Here is a 21,766-nt window from a genome sequence, read left to right on the forward strand (position 1 = left end):
GCGACGACAGAGGACTGTGCCCTTTTTATTGTTTATTAAATTGTTGAAGTTATCAGCCTGCGTTATTAAGTATATTCTTGATTCATTCTGTTGTTGTGTCATATGGACTCGCATGCACCAGTAACATATATATACTCATCAACAAAATAGACCATCAACACTGATAAATTTGAATTTATGTCACATCCCAATCTTTGATCCTCAGATTGAAATAAATCTTGACATTGCTCCTAGCGAAATTAACAAAATCAAATTTCGTCTGGAGTGAAAGAGGCTTCAACGATTTATCAAAGTTTCTTCAGAAGTTCCAATTTAAAAAAAAATAAAAACCAGACGAGCACGAGTTAAAAAAAATATCGCCTTGCTAGCAAGTATTACCTTAGTGTTCAATCTTATCTTGTTGACCTTAAATAATTGAATGAGACCCCAATAGGACAATTTGTCTATTTTTCAGTACATTTTTATGATTTCAATAGATTTCCATAAGCTCCTGGAAAGTCAGGAGGCGGGGGAACCCTGTAATATAAGTAACTAGTAGACCGGCGGCGTAGCATTCACCGCTATTTTGCAGGGCCGGCCTTAGGCTACTGTAAAACCTATGCGATCGCAGTGGGCCACGCACTTTCATAGGACTCGCACTTTCATAGGACCCGCGCTAATTCTATGTGTATAAATTATTAAATTTAACCATTTTATAACTCATAACAGATTACCCGCGGCCTCCTGTCGATTTACCAGGAGCCCCTGGATATCTCCTGAAATTGCAAAATATACGAAATGGTCCTGGGAATATCCGAAAATTATTAAAATCTTTAGAAAACTCATACAAATCTCCTGAAATATATAGACGAAAATTTCATTTTGTGGTGTCATTCAATATGGAAAACGCCACGTAATTGTGGAATCTAGTGAAAGAAGCTTCTCGCACCTCAAACTAATGAAGAATTGCTTGAGGTCATTTGAAACATTTGGTAATTCTTGCTATTGAGCGGGATCTATGTAGGAAACATAATTCTTTTGATATACTGTATGACTCCGCTACACGCAAGGCTCGTGTAGTAATTTAGAGCGTAGTAAAGAATGAATAAAATGCAAAGACAAATATATTTTCTAATACAAACTCTTAATTTTCACTTATTATCCGTATCCCTTCCCAAACTGGGCCACGCGAAATCAGTTTCGCATTGGGCCCACAATGGTTAAGTCCGGCCCTGCTATTTAGTTACGGGTGAATACTACTTGTTCTCCCTCCCCCCTCATTTTTTTTCGCCTCTAAAATTACTTGGGGTAACTCTAGTCCGTCGGACTTGCAGAAATAAAAGAGTGATCTTTCGATTACTTGGTGTCCAAACTCTTGATCCATGAAGACAATTATATAAAGAGAAAATGGTTTAATTTAATAATTTATTCCTAGAATTAGCGCGGGGCCTATGAATGTGCGGGGCCCACTGCAGCCGCAAAGGTTGCAGTGGCCTAAGGCGGGCCATGTACCCATAGATTGCCAGGTCTGGAAGGGGTTCTTTACTTTTAACTAGACTTAAAAAGTAAATAATTGCAGACTTATTTACACTATAACGGATATTTAGATCTGACTATTTATAGTTGTGTTATACCCAGATTTCCAATAATAGAAAGGTCTCTCCTTAAAGTAAATAATGTAGGCAAACTGATTGTCCGACAAACGCAGGCCTCTTATTTCATTAGCGATGTTCTAGAATACCAGGTAGTTTTCCCATTTTAAAAATAGAAGCGATATTTATGAATAGCGTTGCCCATGTTGCACAATTATTCATGACTGCCTGGCTGTAGAGAGCGCTTTTGAACTGAGTCTGTAAATACATCATGTGACGTCGAATACGATTGTGACTTCTGCTCTTGTAAAAGAATGTAATCGTCTCCGACTCCGAGCGCGCGCAAAGAAAAAAAAGTTTAATTATAAATGACGCGATAAGACCCAAGGGAGATCTTTTTATGCGTCATTGATTTGTGACCTGGTGTTTAACTGATGAATATGAAGTCATAGATTTTAAGTCCCCCTTTCAGACCTTGTGGTCTATAGGGCAGATGATGTAAAGGTTATCTGATTCTGTGGCCTACGGTTAGCGAGGGTGTCATGTGGCCAGCACAACGACAAACCGCCTTACTTTTCCCCAACTAATTGTCAAGAGCGTGGGTGTGTAAGATGTGAGATTGTGTGTGTGTTTGTTTATTTTATTGGTTGGTGTGTGAATTGTTTTTATCACGGGATTTTCAAGGGGGGACAATTAGGTTTCTAGCAGTCAGTCTAGCAGATGGAGAGCTGACCTGGTCTGAGTAGTGTGCTGGTGTTTTGTGTATTTCATAAGAGTGATATAATTGTGTGTTTTATTAAGTATTAAAGTATTATCGATATTCGTGAATATAAGGAGTTAGAGTTGATGTATACTAAGTGTTCGTATTTGAGTTAAGCAAGTATTAACAAGTGTAATTGAGAATCATACCCTAGATCATCGAGCCATATGTATGTAGTAAGGAACTCAGCACCCCGAGTTCCCTTACACTAATGTTAGGTACCCATTAGAGCTGGGTGAACTCAGAGGCGCCCAAGGATCCCGAAATAAAAATCCTAGTCAGGATTCGAACCCGGGCCCCCGGTTCAGAAGCCAAGCGCTTTACCGCTCAGCCACAGCGCCTCTTAAGTCATAGATTTAATCTTATCCAATTTGGATTGGGAACATGAAGTGTCATAAAGTATAATAATACTAGAATATATATTAAGGGGAAATATCAAATTTTGGCAACTAAAAAACAAAAGTACATTTTAAATCTAGGCTGCAATATAAAACTGAACAATGAAACCTACCATGTGTTACAGTTATTACAAATGTTTATCTCCTGTGATTACTGAGCACTCAACAGTAGCACTGTAAACCTTCTCCCATATACCCCTCTCCAACTGGTCCACAAAAGGATTGGACCACAGCGCCTTGAGCATGATTTAATTGTTAAAATCACTCTCTATAAAAGCTATTTTTTAAATTGCAAAGCGAAAGAATTTTAATATTTAGGGCCAGATCTACGTGTAAATCTAGAACATAGCCTACCTATGAGCATCTATATACAGTTATACACTCATCATATCTAATTACTGAATCTGCAAAACATTTATGTGAATCTATATTCATCAACAAACAAAGACATTATTTGCATATGTTGATGGTCTATTTTGTTGATGAGTATATATATGTTACTGGTGCATGCGAGTCCATATGACACAACAACAGAATGAATCAAGAATATACTTAATAACGCAGGCTGATAACTTCAACAATTTAATAAACAATAAAAAGGGCACAGTCCTCTGTCGTCGCTAGCCTAGCGTCGTCCTCTTAGGCGTCTTGTCCGTTATTCTTCTTGTTCATAATCCTACTCTGTTCTTACTCGTCACATTACTTAGGAAAAACCCGATTCACATCAACTTCTACGCATCTTGTGTCATTACATATTTCCTCCCCCCTTTATCAAAAAAAAATTTTGTCAATTTTTTTTTTTTTTTTCAGTCTAAAACACTATCCCTACTGTCATGTCTGTACAATATATATGGCCAAAATTTTGGGGAAAGACAAAACAAACATATATCTTGATCTTGATGGACATCATCATGTTTCCCATCTTCATCAGTTCCCTGGTGAAATTGTCCATGTTCCTATGTCACAAAGTTCACACTGTAGTTGAATGTTGACACCAAGAAAACAATACAGTTCCAATACAGTTATTAGTAAGAAAATATCTGGTATGCGGTGTTCTAATCATCACTCATTGACGATAAAATAGTATAGTACAGTGTAATAGTTTCACCAACCAATAGTACTAAGTCCATCAAGACATGTATACAGTCCCCATACGACGATGCCTTTGTCGATTCCACAGACATAAAACAGTTTTTCAGAGTAAATACACATGTATATAGTCCACATACGAAGATGCCTTTGCTGACTCCATAGGCATAAAACAGAGTTTTTCAGAGTAAATACTGTTATTGGCTATATGTACGTTGGTGGTTGCCTCATATCACACCAAACCCCTCCTGTCAGACAAAATGTAATATTTGTGTCAAAACAACTTTCCAAATTATTCTACCTAACTTTTTTGTTGGGTACCAATAAGTATATTTTCTCTCCACTTACCATTTCCAAACTGACCTAGCCTTTTACTAATGGATGATAATGATTATATAAAAAAATAATGACTGTAGATGATCATACTTACTTTAATTTACACCTTTGACTTCAATTATTGAAATTTTATAATTATCTCCCTTAATTTAATAAAATTCCCAATTTATATTTTACTGAGTTATCTTCCTTTAAAGGAAATAAAATATATATAGTCCATATATAAACAACTTATTCATACCCATTGACTAGAACATATACATATATATACATGCATAAACAAATCAAAATGAATAATCATTATTTACAACAGTTTATCTCACTGTAACTCTTGACAACATGTCAGCTACAATATTAATTTCTCCCCTAATAGCCTCCAATTGAAAATTATATTCTTGTAAAATTAGAAACCACCTGTATAATCTACCATTTTTAATACTTTTTTCTTGCATAAACTTAAGAGGCCTGTGATCAGATAACAATATGAATTTGTTTCCCAGTAAATAGCTTTCCAACTTAGTTACAACCCAAACAACAGCTAAAGCCTCCTTCTCTATGACACTGTATCTCTTCTCAGTATCAGATAATTTCCTACTTACATAAATTATTGGGTGTAATTTATCATACTGTTGCATCAAACAACCTCCTATAGCACTACCAGAAGCATCAGTAGTGACATAGAATATTTTAGAAACATCCGGTAATCTCAATATTAAATTTGTAGAAAAAATATGCTTAACTTTCTCTATAGCTTCTACACACTTTCTATTACAAGTCACTTTTCTAGGCTGTCCTTTCTTTAATAACTGGTTTAATGGATCAACTATCTCTGCTAAATTTGGTATGTATTTTCTATAATAGTTTATCATCCCTAGTATTGATTTAATCTGTTTTTGTGTTGTTGGTATTTCTATTTCTAATATCTTCTTTACATTATCTTCAATGGGACTGATAGTATTATTTTTAACTCTATGTCCTAAAAATGTGATTTCTTCTAAGCCTATCTCTACCTTTTCTGCTTGAACTGTTAGACCATTTTGTTTAATTAACTCAAAAATCTCCCTAATTCCTTTTAAATGTTCTTTCCAATCCTCATGAAAAATGCATATATCATCTAAGTAACAGATTACATTTTTTCTATGACCTATAACCGACATCATCATCCTATTAAAGGTAGCTGGAGCATTTATAAGCCCAAAGCTCATAAAGTTCCATTGGAATATTCCATAAGGAGTGATAAATGCAGTATAAGGTTTAGCTCTATTGGTTAAAGGAATTTGCCAATATCCTTTTGTCAGATCCAATTTTGTAAATACTTTAGCATTGGACAATTTGTGTAATATGTCATCAATGTTAGGCATAGGGTAAGGATCAAATTCAGTTATTTTATTTAACTGTCTATAATCTATGCATAACCTTATATCCCCATTCTTTTTCTTTGCTATAACTATTGGTGAAGCATAAGCTGAATTGGATGGTTCTATTATTCCTAGTTTTAATAAGTTGTCTATTTCATCTTTAACTTTTCCCTGTAAGTGTAATGGAATCCTATAAGGCTTCATGAAAATAGGTTTGTCACTAGTTAACTTTATGTCATGCTTTATGATATTTGTTTTTCCTGGCAAACTGGAAAAAATTTCTTTAAAATCATTGATTACATTTATTATGTCTTTTGTTTTTTCTGGAGATAAATTTTCTAAATTCAGTTTTTCCCATGTTTGATTATCTTTAGTTTCTAGTATAGGAATATTTTTAATATCATTTTCATATCAATAAGTTCCTGAGTTTCTTGTTTTGGCTTGTTCTTAGATCTGGTTATTACCATATTACTAATGTAATTATCTGTTTCAGTATTCCTATTCTGCTGTAACCTTTCATATTTCTTTTCCCATGCTTCAATTTCCTGTCTTGAACATTCCTTCAAACCTGTTAAGTTTCCAATTAACATATCATGTCTCATGTTAGGCATGGCTACTCCCTCACAATGGCCAGTGTAAAAAGGTGTCTCAATAAACACTTTAAATACTTTAAATTCCTTTATACTGCCATCTGCCAACTCCACTTTCCTTGTATATCCCCTATAATATTGCGCCTCAATGAGATCAGCCCGAACCACGAGTGTGTTACAGCCACTATCTCGGATTGCCTTTATTGGAACATTGTTAATAAAAGCTGGGTAGAAAGCAAAATTGTTTTTATTTTCCCTAACAAAAAACACTCTGTCAGAATCTCCATTTTTATATTCCCTGCTTTTACTCCTATTGTATGTGTTATTATTGTAATTGTTGTTGTAATTGCTGTACCTATTCCTACTGTCTGCTCTGTAATTATTTCTACTATCTGTCCTATTGTAATTATGTGTACTACTTGATCTATTATAATTATTCCTACTGTTTGACCTGTTTTGTGTTCCCCTGCATCTCATAGCCATATGTCCTTTTTTCCCACATCTATAACATGTAACCTCCCTGTTGTTTGACCTATCTCTACTATTGCTATATCTAAAATGTTGGCTATCCCTACTTCTATTTCTACTTCTTTCATTGTTTTCCTGTGTATATCCCACTAGATCAATATTCTTTTTATCTTTACATGAAAAAAGGTTGTTGGGATAGGCATTTTTATATGTTCTTATTATCTCAGTAACATCATCCAAAACTTTGGGATTCCTTTCTTTGATAAATGATTGTAATTGCGGGTCACACTTAGCTACAAAATTATCAAGTAATATAAAATTTTTTAATCCCTCCAAGGTACTGTCAATCTTCTCAAATCCCAGCCATTTATTAAAATAGTCTTTTTCCAAATTTATAGTGGTTTGTGGTTCTATCTGATTGGAAGGTGTGTTTTCAAAATATTTTTTTCTGAATGTGCTGGCATTGTGTCCATATGCATTCAGCAATTCCTTTTTTAAAATTTGGTAGCTATTTTGTACAGTATGATTATGGTTTTGACAAATTGTAAGAGCTTGCCCTTGTACAAAGTCTAACAAAATTTGAGACCACTCTTCCTCCCTTATATTGCAATTAACCATTTTAATTTCATATCTCTTTAGGTAGTCTGAAATACAATCTCTAGCCTCCTGAAAGGGTTGTAGTTTTTTCCTCAACCAATGGTTGTTATCACTTGAAATATTAGTGTTGTTTGTGTGATTATTACTATTATTGGTTTCAATGTGATTGTCTGGGGCATTGGTAGTATTAGTATTAGATCTATCATTAGTATTATTGCTATTAACTTTTTGTTTATTTTGTTCAGCTTCAATTCTCAATTTCTCAAGATCATATTGTAATTTCCTATCTGCTTCTTCTTTTATTAATTGTGCATCTAGTTTATTCTTTTCCATTTCTATCTTATCTATTCTATCTCTCTCTATTGTCACCATTTGCTGTACATAGCTAGTTAGGTCCTTTCCTTTAAGTTCTAGCTGTTTAGCCTCAGCAATAATTTGCTGGCGAAAAGTCTCCATATAATCAAAGTTTGAAGCTGTTGCCATTATGCTTATTTTATTTTAAACAATGTCTCAATATAGTTTTGATATGGCCTCCCTATTGGCCTAAATATCACAATTTAGTTTTCACAAAAACTCACTTTCAAATACTTCTTGTAATATATATATATATATATTTATATATTTAAATACCTTTGCTCAATGTTATATCAAGAAATATTACCTCAGTGGACTTACTCACAGCCACAATACTTGAATACAACTCAAAATTTTATATCACCTTAATTCAGTAGACTTACTTTAGACCACATAAACAAATATCAATACCTCAATACTTAATTCAATGGACTTACTTCTTGCCAATAAATACCCCTAGGACTATTCTAGTCACTAGTCTAGATTCAATACAACTTCAATACAACTTCAAATAGATAAATCAATATTATACCTCCAACAGTAAATCACAATCCAGTGATACTGACAAAAATTATTATTCTGACCAATTAGACTGTGTTTAAACACATCTATAAAATAATGTCAACCGATTAATCGGGACAAAAGATCTATATATAAATAATTACTCCTTAGACTCAGTTGTCCTCAGGATAAAATAGATCTAAGGCTCTCATAGGTATAACAATTTAGTTAATACCTGGAAACAATCTAGAATTTATAATCTAGATTAAACGTGGCTTACCTTATCTACTTAAGATAAAATTACTAATATATAATAAGAATAATGTAAAATAAACGTAATAAGACACAAAAAAAATAAATCTATTCTAATGAGATGAGACTTTTTAGAGGAAGTATACACTGAAAGAGACAAATAAAGATAACTTCACTTGACTTCTAAAAAAAAATAAAATGTACGTGGATACGAACAAAACAAGACAATCTAAACAATCATCGAGACTTTATTAAATGGAGCAGGTCCACTTTCTAATGTGTCCTATAATGACGCCCTTATCAGGCAACCTGCTCTTAACAAAGATCTACTGTCCCTAATAGACTTAATTTAATAATAATGGAGAGAAAAAATAAACTTATCTTTAGTTAGATCCCCTTTGTTCAGTCCACGGAGCTACAACGGTCAGTTCCACACAAGTTCCCCACTGACTTTGTCTTAGGCAAGGCAAGGTGTGCTCCCACAATGGCTACTCGACAGGCAGTACTGAGTTAGGCCAATCTCTCCTGGTGCTGCCACAGTATAGTACGGTTCTCAGATAAAGTCCTCTGGTAGGGTTCCAAGGTTCCGGTTCCACTTGATGATCTGTTGGTGCTGGCTTCTGTCTTCAGGTCAGGAACATAAGTCAATACTGAGACAAGCTGGTGGTGCTGTCTCAAGAGAGGTAAAAAAAAATGACTAAGTCCAACTCTCTCTTTTGATGAATATAAATTAGTCAACTTTACAAGTTGAATAGATGGTCACGCAGTGTGGTAGTAGGGTATACCATCACTCGTGTGTAGATTAGATTGTAAGCTCAGCAACACTGCAACAGTCAATTAATAGCTTGAAAAACAAACCTGACAAGGTGACTCCAACGGTCAGCTTGTAGATACTAGATATGTAGACTCAGATGACTTTCCGTACTCCCAATAAACAGATAAACCTGACAAAATGAGGTATCTTCACTCTTGAGGTATATAGGTAGAGGTATACTGACGACGGGCTGCCCTAAATCACTTCAACGGACGAAATAGTTCTGGATTCAGACACAATAGATATAGATCTAGTCAATATAGATCCAAGTTCAATCTAAAAATATCCAACATGGCTGACAAAGCTAGACGCTGGTAACGGTTTCGAATTTTCTCTAATAGAAAGTCTAGATCCACTGGAACAAAGATGCCAAAATCCAGCTGCAGTCCAGATAATTAGCACAGACGTAGGGTAGATCTAGTAGAAATAAACGAATGTTAATCCAGTACTTCTCCAGTGTACTTCGCCAAGTGTAGAATTGTAGATAGATATATCCAGAACACGAAGTTAACTAGATTGTAGATCAAAATGACGCCCTGGCCGTCGTGGGTCGCCACATCTGTTGATGGTCTATTTTGTTGATGAGTATATATATGTTACTGGTGCATGCGAGTCCATATGACACAACAACAGAATGAATCAAGAATATACTTAATAACGCAGGCTGATAACTTCAACAATTTAATAAACAATAAAAAGGGCACAGTCCTCTGTCGTCGATAGCCTAGCGTCGTCCTCTTAGGCGTCTTGTCCGTTATTCTTCTTGTTCATAATCCTACTCTGTTCTTACTCGTCACATTACTTAGGAAAAACCCGATTCACATCAACTTCTACGCATCTTGTGTCATTACACATATATCACTTTTTCTTTAAATAAAAAGCAAACCAATTTTTCCTTTTTGTAGCAACACTTTATTCCCAATAAAATAATAAATTAAAATAACAACAAGCTTTAACAGGCAAGATACAAGTATGTGTTTTGGTTACAGTCTCAGCAAAAATCTGCTCAATTCATTTAGCAACCATTCATTATGCATCAATTAAGTTGAAACAAAAAACAAAATACCAAACTAACCCACGGATAGTAGCCATATTACAACAGGAGCTATGATTCTCGGTCACATATGGTCACAGCTCTTCATTGGAGTTATACTGTCGTAAGTGTACGTCTTAGATAAATATTAACAGTTAAACCCTAACCATAACAAAACATTCGCTAGAAATAAATAAAGGATGAGTCAGCAGAGGAATATCTGCTTTAAAATGTCTAGTACAAGAGGTCAACTAAATAAAGAGAAGCAAAAGAAATCAAAACACGTAGATCTAAAGGAATCGTTATCACAGTGATGGCCCAGGACCACACACACGTAGATCTAAAGGAATCGTTACCACAGTGACGGCCCAGGACCACACACACGTAGATCTAAAGGAATCGTTACCACAGTGATGGCCTAGTGTCAGAACCACAAGCCAATAGATTTGAACTATTTTTAGCAACCAATGGTAGTAAAAACACTCATTAGGTCATCACGCGACCATGTCATTTCATAGAAAAATTAATTTGATAATTAGGAACAAAGTTTAAAGCCGTGTTATATCAGTACTTTAATTCTTTTAGAAATTTTGAAACACTATTACTTAAAAGCAAAATGGTATCGAAATGATGTTTCTGCTTGCTTTGCTAAGAGTACAATGAAATCAAATTGCATAAAATAAAAATAAGAAATAGTATTTTTTGTTTACAGAATTGATTTTCTAGCAGTTCTTTAAACATTTGTTTTATAGATATCACTTTAAAACACACACATAACAAAACATGATCATTAATACTATGGACATAGAGCATGAAAGATGAGAGTCCATTTGGAACATGTTGAAGCCAACAAGTTTATTTTGGTTGTCATCCAGGTACAGAGTAGGGATACACATTGTCAAATTGAGTAAATACAATACATAATTTAGACACATATTTTGCCACATCCAGCGCAGGCACAACCATTGTCCACCAGTGGTCGATTTTCGCCGTCTATGTCTGGAGGGGGGGATTAATAAATAAAAGCTAAACACATCATTTTTGTTTCTAACATGGCAGGAAGCATTGCTTAAGTTTGAGTTTGAATACAGTAGATCTAATTTAGACATTATAAATCTATACTTAGCAATACACTTATATAGTCATCGGACGTGCACTCCATATCCTCCAGACAATTGATCAACAGAAGCAGTGCCTGAGATCAAAACAAAAAACAGGCAGTTTTAAATATCGTGTATGTCACATGGCATACACTTTCACGGTATCACTGTCACGGTATCACTGTCACGGTATCATTATCACGGTATTACTGTCACGGTATCACTTTCATGCTGCTGTTGTTTCTATCTAGCACATCTCCTCCACTGTGTACGTGTGTGATTGATGGCCGCACTGCAAGTCTGTTGGTCACAGAATGTGTGTGTCGCTCATTTGAACAAGAAAATCGTTAAAATGAAGTCTATAAGTGGGGGCGGCATGGTGTGGAGCTAGACGCACACTAGAGCTGCATCACCCTCTCTGATATGATGTAGGTATATCAGCTTGCACATTTTCTAATAGCATTCTAAAAACTCTAATATTGATAATAGCACGTGGTCTTTAAACACTAGTATAAAAACAAGCAAGAAATGGTTCCTAACTCCACGAACTGATTTCCTTTAATGAGGCCAGCTGGTTAAACACAAGACATTCAATTGTTATTTGACCAGATCTACTTTAATTCTGCAATGATTATTAACACTGTATTACAAATATCACAAAAAGTAACAAAATATAACAAATAATTCAATATTTTGTTAATAAGGTAATAAAGCCTCTACCGAATTAAAAAAAAAATCCCATTGTAATAATGGTGACAGTACATATGACAACGAACATAGAAAAAATCTTTTGGATTAAACAAATGCATACGAAGATTCTTGTTATTAATCAGACCTGCTTCAGCAGAAGAGAATCCCAATCCTTCAATACAATGACATTTGATTGGATTTAATGAATGTCCATCTTGTAAGTGCTAGAGAATATTGGCTCATGATTTTAATTTAGTAACGTTATTTTGTCACCAAGCCTACATTTTAATGACATGTATCAGTTAGCTGGACAATAGATTAGTACAAGTACTTTTTCAACATAGCTCTTGTGTTATCATGTGTCATGTTTATGCATTATGTAATATGTATAATGTGTCATATGTTATGTATAATGTGTCACGTGTTATGCCATTTATCATGTGTTATGTCATGTGTTAATGTTTTATGTCATGTGTTATATCATGTGTCTTGAGTTGTCATGTGTTAAGCTATGGATTATGTCATGTGTTAATATGCAATGGGTTATGTCATGCGATCTGTCACGTGTTATCTGTTTATACCCTAGCTTGGTGTTAGACGTTGATAAGAAATCATTGACTGGGCCCTTACAAATGACCTTATTAGTTGTTCATTGACTGGACACTTACAAATGACCTTATTAGTTGTTCATTGACTGGGCCCTTACAGATGACCTTATTAGTTGTTCATTGACTGGACACTTACAGATGACCTTATTAGTTGTTCATTGACTGGACACTTACAGATGACCTTATTAGTTGTTCATTGACTGGACACTTACAGATGACCTTATTAGTTGTTCATTGACTGGACACTTACAAATGACCTTATTAGTTGTTCATTTACTGGACACTTAAAATTAACACATTTAGAAAATCTTATACACAGAAATACATAATAGACATAGAGCTCAAACAATTGCACCCCGATCAACGCGTTTGTGTGGCCTATTAATATGTTTAAAGAAATATTTCATAACATTGATCCTACTTTGAAAAGCTAAAATTAAAACAAAGATGTCGTCTTTCAGAGTTTTGAGCCAGTTGAGGAGAGTCGAATTTGTTTGAGATCCATCGGTCTTTTATCGAAATATTGTTGAATGTCAAAGTGAAGTAGATAGTTCTACATTAGTGAGATTCAAAAGGAATGTATCGCTGTTGAAGGGAATCTGCAGATTGGGAGTCGTCGAACTTTGGAGCAATCTGTGGAAAATAAAATAAAATCATGTCAAGATCTAAGTCACAGTCATGTCTCATTGAACAAAGTCTGTCCACTATTTGACTATCCGCTGCCGAGACAGTCATGTCTCATTGAACAAAGTCTGTCCACTATTTGACTATCCGCTGCTAAGGACAGACGTAGTCGGCGAAACGAAAATCTATATCGACCACCGGCGGACAATGGTTATGCCTACTCTGGTTGTGGCAAAATATGTAGGTCACAGCTGGGGCTGCATAGCCACGGGAAATAATGCATTTCTAATTAATCTTGGTGGTTTTGAGCTTAAAATTACCGTCAACATGGTTTTGAGTTAATACCCTCGTCTTCTATAAAAAAAAATAGTGCAAACGAGAGTCACTAAATTCCATGACCGTAGCAAAGGGGATTTGAAGTTTTAAAGTCCCTCCAATTTTTTTTTACGACAAAACCCCTTAGTCAATATAAGACAAAAGCATACAACAGTCATCAGATTCTATGAGCGTAGCCAAGAGAGATTTTATGTTATGAAACCTCCCTCCAGAGGGTTTTGAGTTTAAAAACCCCTCCAGCAGGGTTTGAAGCTAAAAATCAGTTCTTCAAATTAAAATTAAAACAAACTAGATACCTACAATTTTATGTGTAGCCAAAGGGAGGTTTTGCAATCCTCTTACTAAGCAAACTTTCTTTTAGTAGTACAATCTGTGACACGCTCTACACAAAGCAACCCACACATAAACTCTAAATAAGAACATTCATTTCAAGCTGACCACATGTATTGTATAAGCCGAGCATCATGACCTGATCAAACATTTCCCCAATCAAGGTGCGTCACTCTTCAATCATGTGATTGTGAACGCGTAGGAGGACGCTGAGAGAGGCAGGTGTGTGCACGTGAGAGAGGATGGGAGTTACTGATTAGGCATAATTTTAATTCTATTCCATAAGGAAAGAGATTAAGTAACACTTAAATAGCGGCTCCTAATTCATTCATTAAACATAATGCTTTCAAGGGCTTGATCTTTAGGACAATGTTTATTCCCATCATATAGTTGGTATGTACAAACACCTACAGGGTGTGTTCAAGAAAGTTACTCTTTAATACCAAACCTATGAGGTCAATAGTGAACAGCTCATCTATTTGACCGGGTATCACATTTTCTTTAGAATCAAAAGACGTAAGTCAAAAACTCAAGTAACAACCACACATTTCATTTAAGGCTTAAATGTTCTCACCAAGAACAATGAGTAGTTGACTATGATATCTGAACATGAACAATGAGTAGTTGACTATGCTATCTGAACATGAAAAATGAGTAGTTGACTATGCTATCTGAACATGAACAATGAGTAGTTGACTATGCTATCTGAACATGAACAATGAGTAGTTGACTATGCTATCTGAACATGAACAATGAGTAGTTGACTCTATGCTATCTGAACATGAATTAGGAATTAATATTTACAAAGTGTTTTGAGACACTCTGTCTGCGTGTACCCTCTCTCTTTTTTTTTTTTTTTGGATGATGTTGAAATTTTGAAAAATTATTTCTGTAACTGACCAAAAAAAATCCATACTTGTGCTCGGACACTCACTTCAAGACGGACTGAACATTTCAGCCTGAACTAAGATGAGAGCGACAGACTATCCGCTCAGAAAGCGAAAGCGTTTTACTTCTCGGCCATCACGCTGACAATTTTTAGATTGATGACATTGACATTTGTATTAAAAAAGGCGCCACGCTGGCATGACACTCCGACTCCGTTGTGCCAAGACTAATCTGCATATTGACATTTGTATTTAAAACTGCGCCACGCTGGCATGTATCTCCAACTTCTGCATTGAAATTATTTTAAATATTGAGGTTTTATCTTGTTTCCAGGGTTCACAATTGAAAGTAAAATAAATTTATTTGGGTAATTTCTCGAAACAATTGCAAAATTGAAAGTGAGATAACTCTCAAAGTAAAAAATGACTGAATTTTTTATTTTGCAAAATAATCTCTCTTCAACTCTTGTTTTTTACAATGTTTCTATCAACTCTGTCTGTCTGTCTGTCTGGTCTTAAGTTTGTGCATGTTATTTCTCCCACATCCAAACTCGGATTACGCTGAAATTACGCTGACAACACATGAATCAATTAAAAAAACTATTAGTTAGTGAACTATTGGTAGGCTAATAAATGATTTTGTTAGGTATTTTGAACAAGGGATAGAAATCGTACTTGTCAAATGTGATGGTATAAATTGAATTATTCCCCTCGAAGAATCTTGATCCCTGAGTGAAATTTTTTATGCATTTAAAAAATGATAATATAAACATTTATCAAGATACCTCATTCTTCCCTCACCTTTTCACAAACTCTCTAGTGCTAGGATCATAGCTCATTGAGAAAGCTAAAAGCTAAACAAATACAATTGGTAAAAATATTAGTTTGAAAAGAAATTCCGCCTGACAGAGCTATTTTGTGCTCGTATCTTATAAATTCACCGGTTTTAATCAATTGGTGTAATGATATAGAATATCAGTAATACCAAAAGCTCTCGAGTTCGAGTCGTAGTTAAAATTAAGATTTTAAATTTAGAATTTCAAAATATCTCCAACGTTCTTTGTTAGAGTAAGTTTAAATATGGACTCTGCTCTAGACAGCATAGACCTACGAACTGTGCAGATCATTGGCTCTACTCTTTACAGCATAGACGAACGAAAAGTAAAGGTCATTGTCTCTACTATTTATAGTACAGATATTTGCATAAAAGATTGGTAAATAAAATGATGAAATCATTTTCTAAAATCTCTGCAACATTCTCAAAATCTACAATTCACACCAGATTGTATTTTTGGCTTTCAAATTAATTGTTTGTTTGTTCTGCTCTTTATTCGTTTCTTCTGTTTGTATCTTTCTTAAATGGAAACAATAAAACACCGAACAATGATCCCACATAGAGAAATACTGTCTTACTCGAGCCTCTGATAGCCTGGATCAGTGGAATGGCTCAATTAGTGTCTTTGCACAAAGACAGCTAAAAAATTTGCCTTTCTTGTACCCGTTATGTTCGTTGTGCTATGGAGTCAGTATGGAGTCAGTATGGAGCGCCCTTAAAACTTTTATCCAACTCCCAGCCTTCAATTTTCCGCTTAGAACCGAACGCGTTTTTCACTCGACCACCACGCTCTCTAGAAAAATATTTACACTTATTTTTACATTTGTAGTTACAGTTTAAAAACTTTGTCACTAAGAAAACTGACATGCGACTCCAGCTTTTGAATTTAAGCGAATACAAATCTGTATAGACATAATGGTTATATCTTTATAGTCTATCTAATAAGGGTATTTTTCTTACTAAAATTTTACTAAATTTTACTAAAATTTTTCAATTTAAACCAAAAATAAAATTTCAACCAAAAGTACATAGTTTTGGCATTTAAAGTTGACTCTTAATAATTCAACAGTTACGGTACCGAAGGAATTCATATAATAAATGTTAGCTGTTCTTCAAATAATTTAACCGTCTAGAAAATTCTATTTATGATGCAATCAGATATTCTCTTTACAATTTCAAGGGTATATAAAATAAACAATAGACAAAAAATATAAATGTATTGTTGTAACCCTGCATTGCACCAGTGTGACCTAATGAACGAGGATGGAAGACTGTATGAGAAGAAAGAACAGTGTATCAAGTGATTTGGGAAAGTCTGAATTGGTGGGAGCCAAGGAACCAAGGCTGCTATGTGTTGGTACTGTTGGATAAATGCACATATTTATTTATTGAAAAACCTCGTTTAGTTGCCTGCCTTAGATTTACAATAGTATTAATGTAAACAAGTCAAAACATTTTTATTACTTCCCATGCTTCTATCGTTCATTTCATTGCTTAGGCTCTAGATCTGGTATTCAAAAAGTATTTTGTTTTTGTTTCTGTTTTTTCAATTGTATGGTTTTAACGGGTGATATTTCATTGAGCTCTCTGCTAGATGTAAGCTACATTTCGGCATCGGTATAGAGTAGAATTAGGCTTGTCTTTGAGTCCAAAGATTAATGAGGAGTGTAGAATTTCCCGTGGCTACGCAGCTCAGGCTGTGACCTACATATTTTGCCACATACAGCGCAGATAATGGAGTAAAGTGTATATTAAAGCCAAAATGCACAAAAATTAATCAGTGTTTTATTGTTAAGACCGTCGTGATTTGCGCTTACTGGTTAATTAAGATCACATGCTTGAAATGATATGCATACTAAGCGCTTATTTTGATGTGTTCATGGCTGGTTTAAATGAAAATGTATAAATCTGCTGATTGTCCAAGTCTAAAGGTATCTGTAAAGCAGGTGTGTCTGTTTATGAAAATGAATATTAAGCGAATATTGTAAGACTATTCATGAAATTAAATGTTCTTGTTTTCTTAAATGTAAAGACCAACAGAGAACCAAAACATTAATATAAACAAAACATTTCTAATGAATGAGTCAGCATAAGTACATTGTACTATAAATGTAAATAGTATGTAATTTTTATAGATAGATAGATAGATAGATAGATAGATAGATAGATAGATAGATAGATAGATAGATAGATAGATAGATAGATAGATAGATAGATAGATAGATAGATAGATAGATAGATAGATAGATAGATAGATAAATGGATAGACAGATAGATAGATGGAGAGATGGATGGATGGATAGATGGATAGATAGATAGATAGACTTACCAGGTTATTTTCCAAGATCTTCTCTGACTTTTTCTCGTTGTCCAATTCACTTGGCTTCGTCAAGTTCATCCTCGTTAATAACCGCGCGAATAATTATACCCATTAGTGTATCTATAGCAAATCTCCACATTGGGGTGCTTACGTCGACGAGATTGTTTTCGACACTCAAAGCGCTATCTGTCAAAGCAGCTACGTACTGACAGTAAGGTCCGACAAACCCTGACGGACACCTGCACCTACAGTTGCCCCAAACACTGTTAGAGACTAAAATTTTTCCGCCGTTGGCGCAGGGAATTCCGTTGCAGACTCCTACAGACCTCGCCTCGTTAGGGCACACCAGGGCGGAGACTGTGAGGAGAAAGACGGCCAGAAGAATACAATTGGAGGACTGTTTGTTGGTCAAAGACAAAAATTCACCCGATACTGACTGGATGAGAAAGTTCCTCAGAAATTCAGTTGCATGACGGGAAGATGACGGCGCACTGGCCAGGCTGTCTGTCGAATGGAAGTGTGACTGAAGGAAGCTATAGTTGGTTCTAGAATCCTGGACCATATTGTCCTTATTGAAATGCTTCAGTGACTGACCAGAGCACTGGGACGCTAAGCTCTTGCCGTGGACCTCTGGGGTGTACATTCGTCCAGATCTACAATGTTTATTAGATATCTCCATGATTATAACAATATTCTCGTCAGTAACAAAATGTTGCAAAATGTTAAAAATTAGTATTCACAATTTTTGTTTTAAATTAAGTAGTAGATAATCTTTACGTCGATCTGTTTTCGTAATCTTCTCTTTGTTTTTTTTTAGTTGTATCACGTTATTAATATTGCTTCTGTTGCGACAGATATTCCAGTAATATGACAAGAATAAGTTTCAGATAAATACTTTTTGAATGTAGACAATTTTAATTGATTTTGTTTTTCTACTATTACTATTTTTCCCCAATTCTTATTAGTAGTAGTTTTGTTTAGATCTTGGTACTTTAAACAATTTGTAATGGTTCTAGCTATTAAAAGTCCTTTCCAAAAAGTAAGGGCTCTTTAAGTTATGAATGAATCCTTGAGAACGCAGGCTGACCCCCCAATTTATAACATGGTCGCTGGTTGAAGAAACTACGCCTACTTGTCTGCCCACTCGCCACGTAACGGCGCCACACCCGCATTGCAATACTGCATTGGACACAGTGAAATGGTGACTAGGAGAAAAAAACAATTTTACCGACTTAAGTGTCTGGTGTTACAGAGATGGCGTTTGTTTTGATTACCAGGCTGACTGTTGTTCAAATTAACTACATCATCAATACAAGTCTTCAAATGTGATGGTTTGAATTTCATTCGCATAGGCCTACATTGTAACGCTGTCTTTGATAATAAACTAAATAAATTGATCTTTAATCTTTCTACTCTACAGTCTAGTTATGATGGCACAGAAAGTGTAAGTTTCCTGTCCATTTGAAAAATTCTATAAGTTTCTCAAACGTACATACATTTATAGATGCAATTAGTATGAACCATTAAGGTTTACAACCTAGTGACATCACCTATTGACATCATCTATTGACACATACACACTGTACAGTGTGAGAGAACGTGAGCAACTAGAACCACAATTTAATGTTTACCATAAACAGAACAAATAAACAAGGTTACAAAGACAGTTTGTGTGGAAACACAAACTTAAAATCGGCCCCCGAAGTGGTCCACCCAGGCAGGCTTCAATATTTTCAGAAAGAACATCCAAATGAAATTATATCAAGTTAGATGTGAACCTGGCCTAACTACTTCCCCTTTCAGACCCTGTGGTCTATAGGGCAGATGATGTAAAGTTCATCTGTTTTTGTGGCCTACGGTTAACGAGGGTGTCATGTAGCCAACACAACGACCAACCGCCTTTACTTTTCCCCAACCAATGTCAGGTACCCATTAGAGCTGGGTAGACTCAGAGGCGCCCAAGGACTCTGAAGTTGAAAATCCCAGTCTTCACCAGGATTCGAACCCGGGACCCTCGGTTAGGAAGCTAAGCTTTACCGAGCCTCTCCAGGTCTTTACATAATGTAATTGTTTTGAAAAGGCGTAATCTTTTGTTTGAATTTTTGATATAGATTCATAAACAAATGTTCAAGAAAATAAAATTGATAAGATTACTATTCGTTTTAAATTAGATCTAAGTTATAATGCATACTAATTAGCTTTTTCTCTTTAAAAAAAATGCTTGCATAACTGATTTTAAAAATGAGATTTTTCGCTTTCAGGAAAAAAAAAGTAGCCGTTGCATCAGAACTTTGAATGGTCTAAAATATTGTGATGTCGGATTTTCAATATCTTTTCTAGTTTACGAGATCTAAACGGGACGGACGGACAGACGGACAGACATTTCGCACAAAACTAATAGCGTCTTTTCCCTTTCGGGGGCCGCTAAAAATTCTGTCAAACGTATTAGAATCATTTCAATTAATGAACATTATATGAACATTTTATTTTGGAATTATTGTGTACCTTAAAGGAAGAATACAATAAGTTCAAAGGTCATTAAATGTTTTAAAAAAAGATTTCCGAACTTGAATGCCATGTTTTTCTTTGCCTTGTCTTACACTCGTATACACCTGCATGTAACGAGCTCTCATGATAAAATGATCTCTTGTAGTGTTAATCTAGAGAATTGAGCCTCGAACACTCGATAAAAGACTATCGTAAGATTTACTATAGAGTTTTTATAAACGGACTTAGCCCTGCGGGAGATAGGGGATGACCAGGCGCCAAAAATGTTCTTATACCTTGCCCCGCAGCATCCCTTTTTTTCCTGCATAGTAACCTATTTGCTTTGTCAATGAACATCTAGTTTAGCCAGTCGCGGGGGTGTGAGCAGTAATGTAGATGGAAGACCTACTTTTTTTTTGACGGCCCCTGACTGAGCATACTTGACCTCCCTAGACATTCTAGTTCTGGTACTTTGGTGTTGGTGATGACTTTGACCTCATTTCTAGACCTTTTCTTATCTTACTACAATGTACTCTCCTGCTGGATAAAGAGTAGACATTGAATACATAGAGTGAGTATCACATACACACTTCCCAACAACGCCTCACACACGCCCATACACACGCACACACACTTCTTTATTCCTTCAGTAAAATATGTGTAACGAGAAATGGGAATGGAATTTTACTTTTAAGAATCTTGAAAGGACAGTGTCTCTCTCATCGTTTATGAGATTAACCCACCCCTAGATATGGACAAATATATTAAACTAGTCGACTCACGGCGTAGCATGCATCGCTTTTTTGCAGGGCCGCCTTAGGCCACTGAAACCTATGCGGCCGCAGTGGGTCCTGCACTTTCAAAGGACACGCGCTAGTTCTAGATGTTAATTATTAAATTAAACTATTTTATAACTTATAACAGATTTCCCGCGGCCTCCTGATTTACCAGGAACTCCTGGAAATCTCCCGAAATTGCAAATATACGAAAAAGTCCTGGAAATCTCCGGAAATTATTAAAATTCTTAATTCTGGTAATTCTTGCTATTGAGCGTGATCTATGAAAGAAACAGAATTTTTATAATATACTGTATGACCTCGCTACACGCAAGTCTCTTAAAGTAGTTTTGTAAAGAATAAATAAAAAGCAAATACGAATTAGTTTTCTAATAAATACTTTTAATTTTCACTTATTATCCGTATCCCTACTCAGATTTGGACCGCGAAATTCGTTTCGTAAAGGGCCCCACAATGGTTAAGTCCGGCACTGCTATTTTAGTGACGGATGTATACAGAGTAGATTATTTGTCTTCCCCCCCCCCTTTTGTTTTTTGCTGCTAAGGTAAGTGGGGTAACTCTAGTCCGACTTGTAGCAATAAAAGAGTGATCTTTCCTTTATTCTTGGTGTCAAGACGGTTAATCCATGAAG

General features: G+C 35.3%; 1 long non-coding RNA gene across 1 annotated transcript; it reads right to left on the reverse strand.

Moving 5' to 3' along the window:
• Positions 1–9,977: 9,977 nt before the first annotated feature.
• LOC106071372 (uncharacterized) lies at positions 9,978–19,026 on the reverse strand. Its single transcript, XR_001218414.2, has 2 exons — positions 17,861–19,026; positions 9,978–13,152 (listed from the first exon to the last, which is right to left on the reverse strand). It is a non-coding gene; the product is annotated as an uncharacterized LOC106071372 (long non-coding RNA).
• Positions 19,027–21,766: the final 2,740 nt, after the last annotated feature.

This window comes from Biomphalaria glabrata, chromosome 7 (assembly GCF_947242115.1).
Source record: "Biomphalaria glabrata chromosome 7, xgBioGlab47.1, whole genome shotgun sequence".
Classification (NCBI taxonomy): domain Eukaryota; kingdom Metazoa; phylum Mollusca; class Gastropoda; family Planorbidae; genus Biomphalaria; species Biomphalaria glabrata.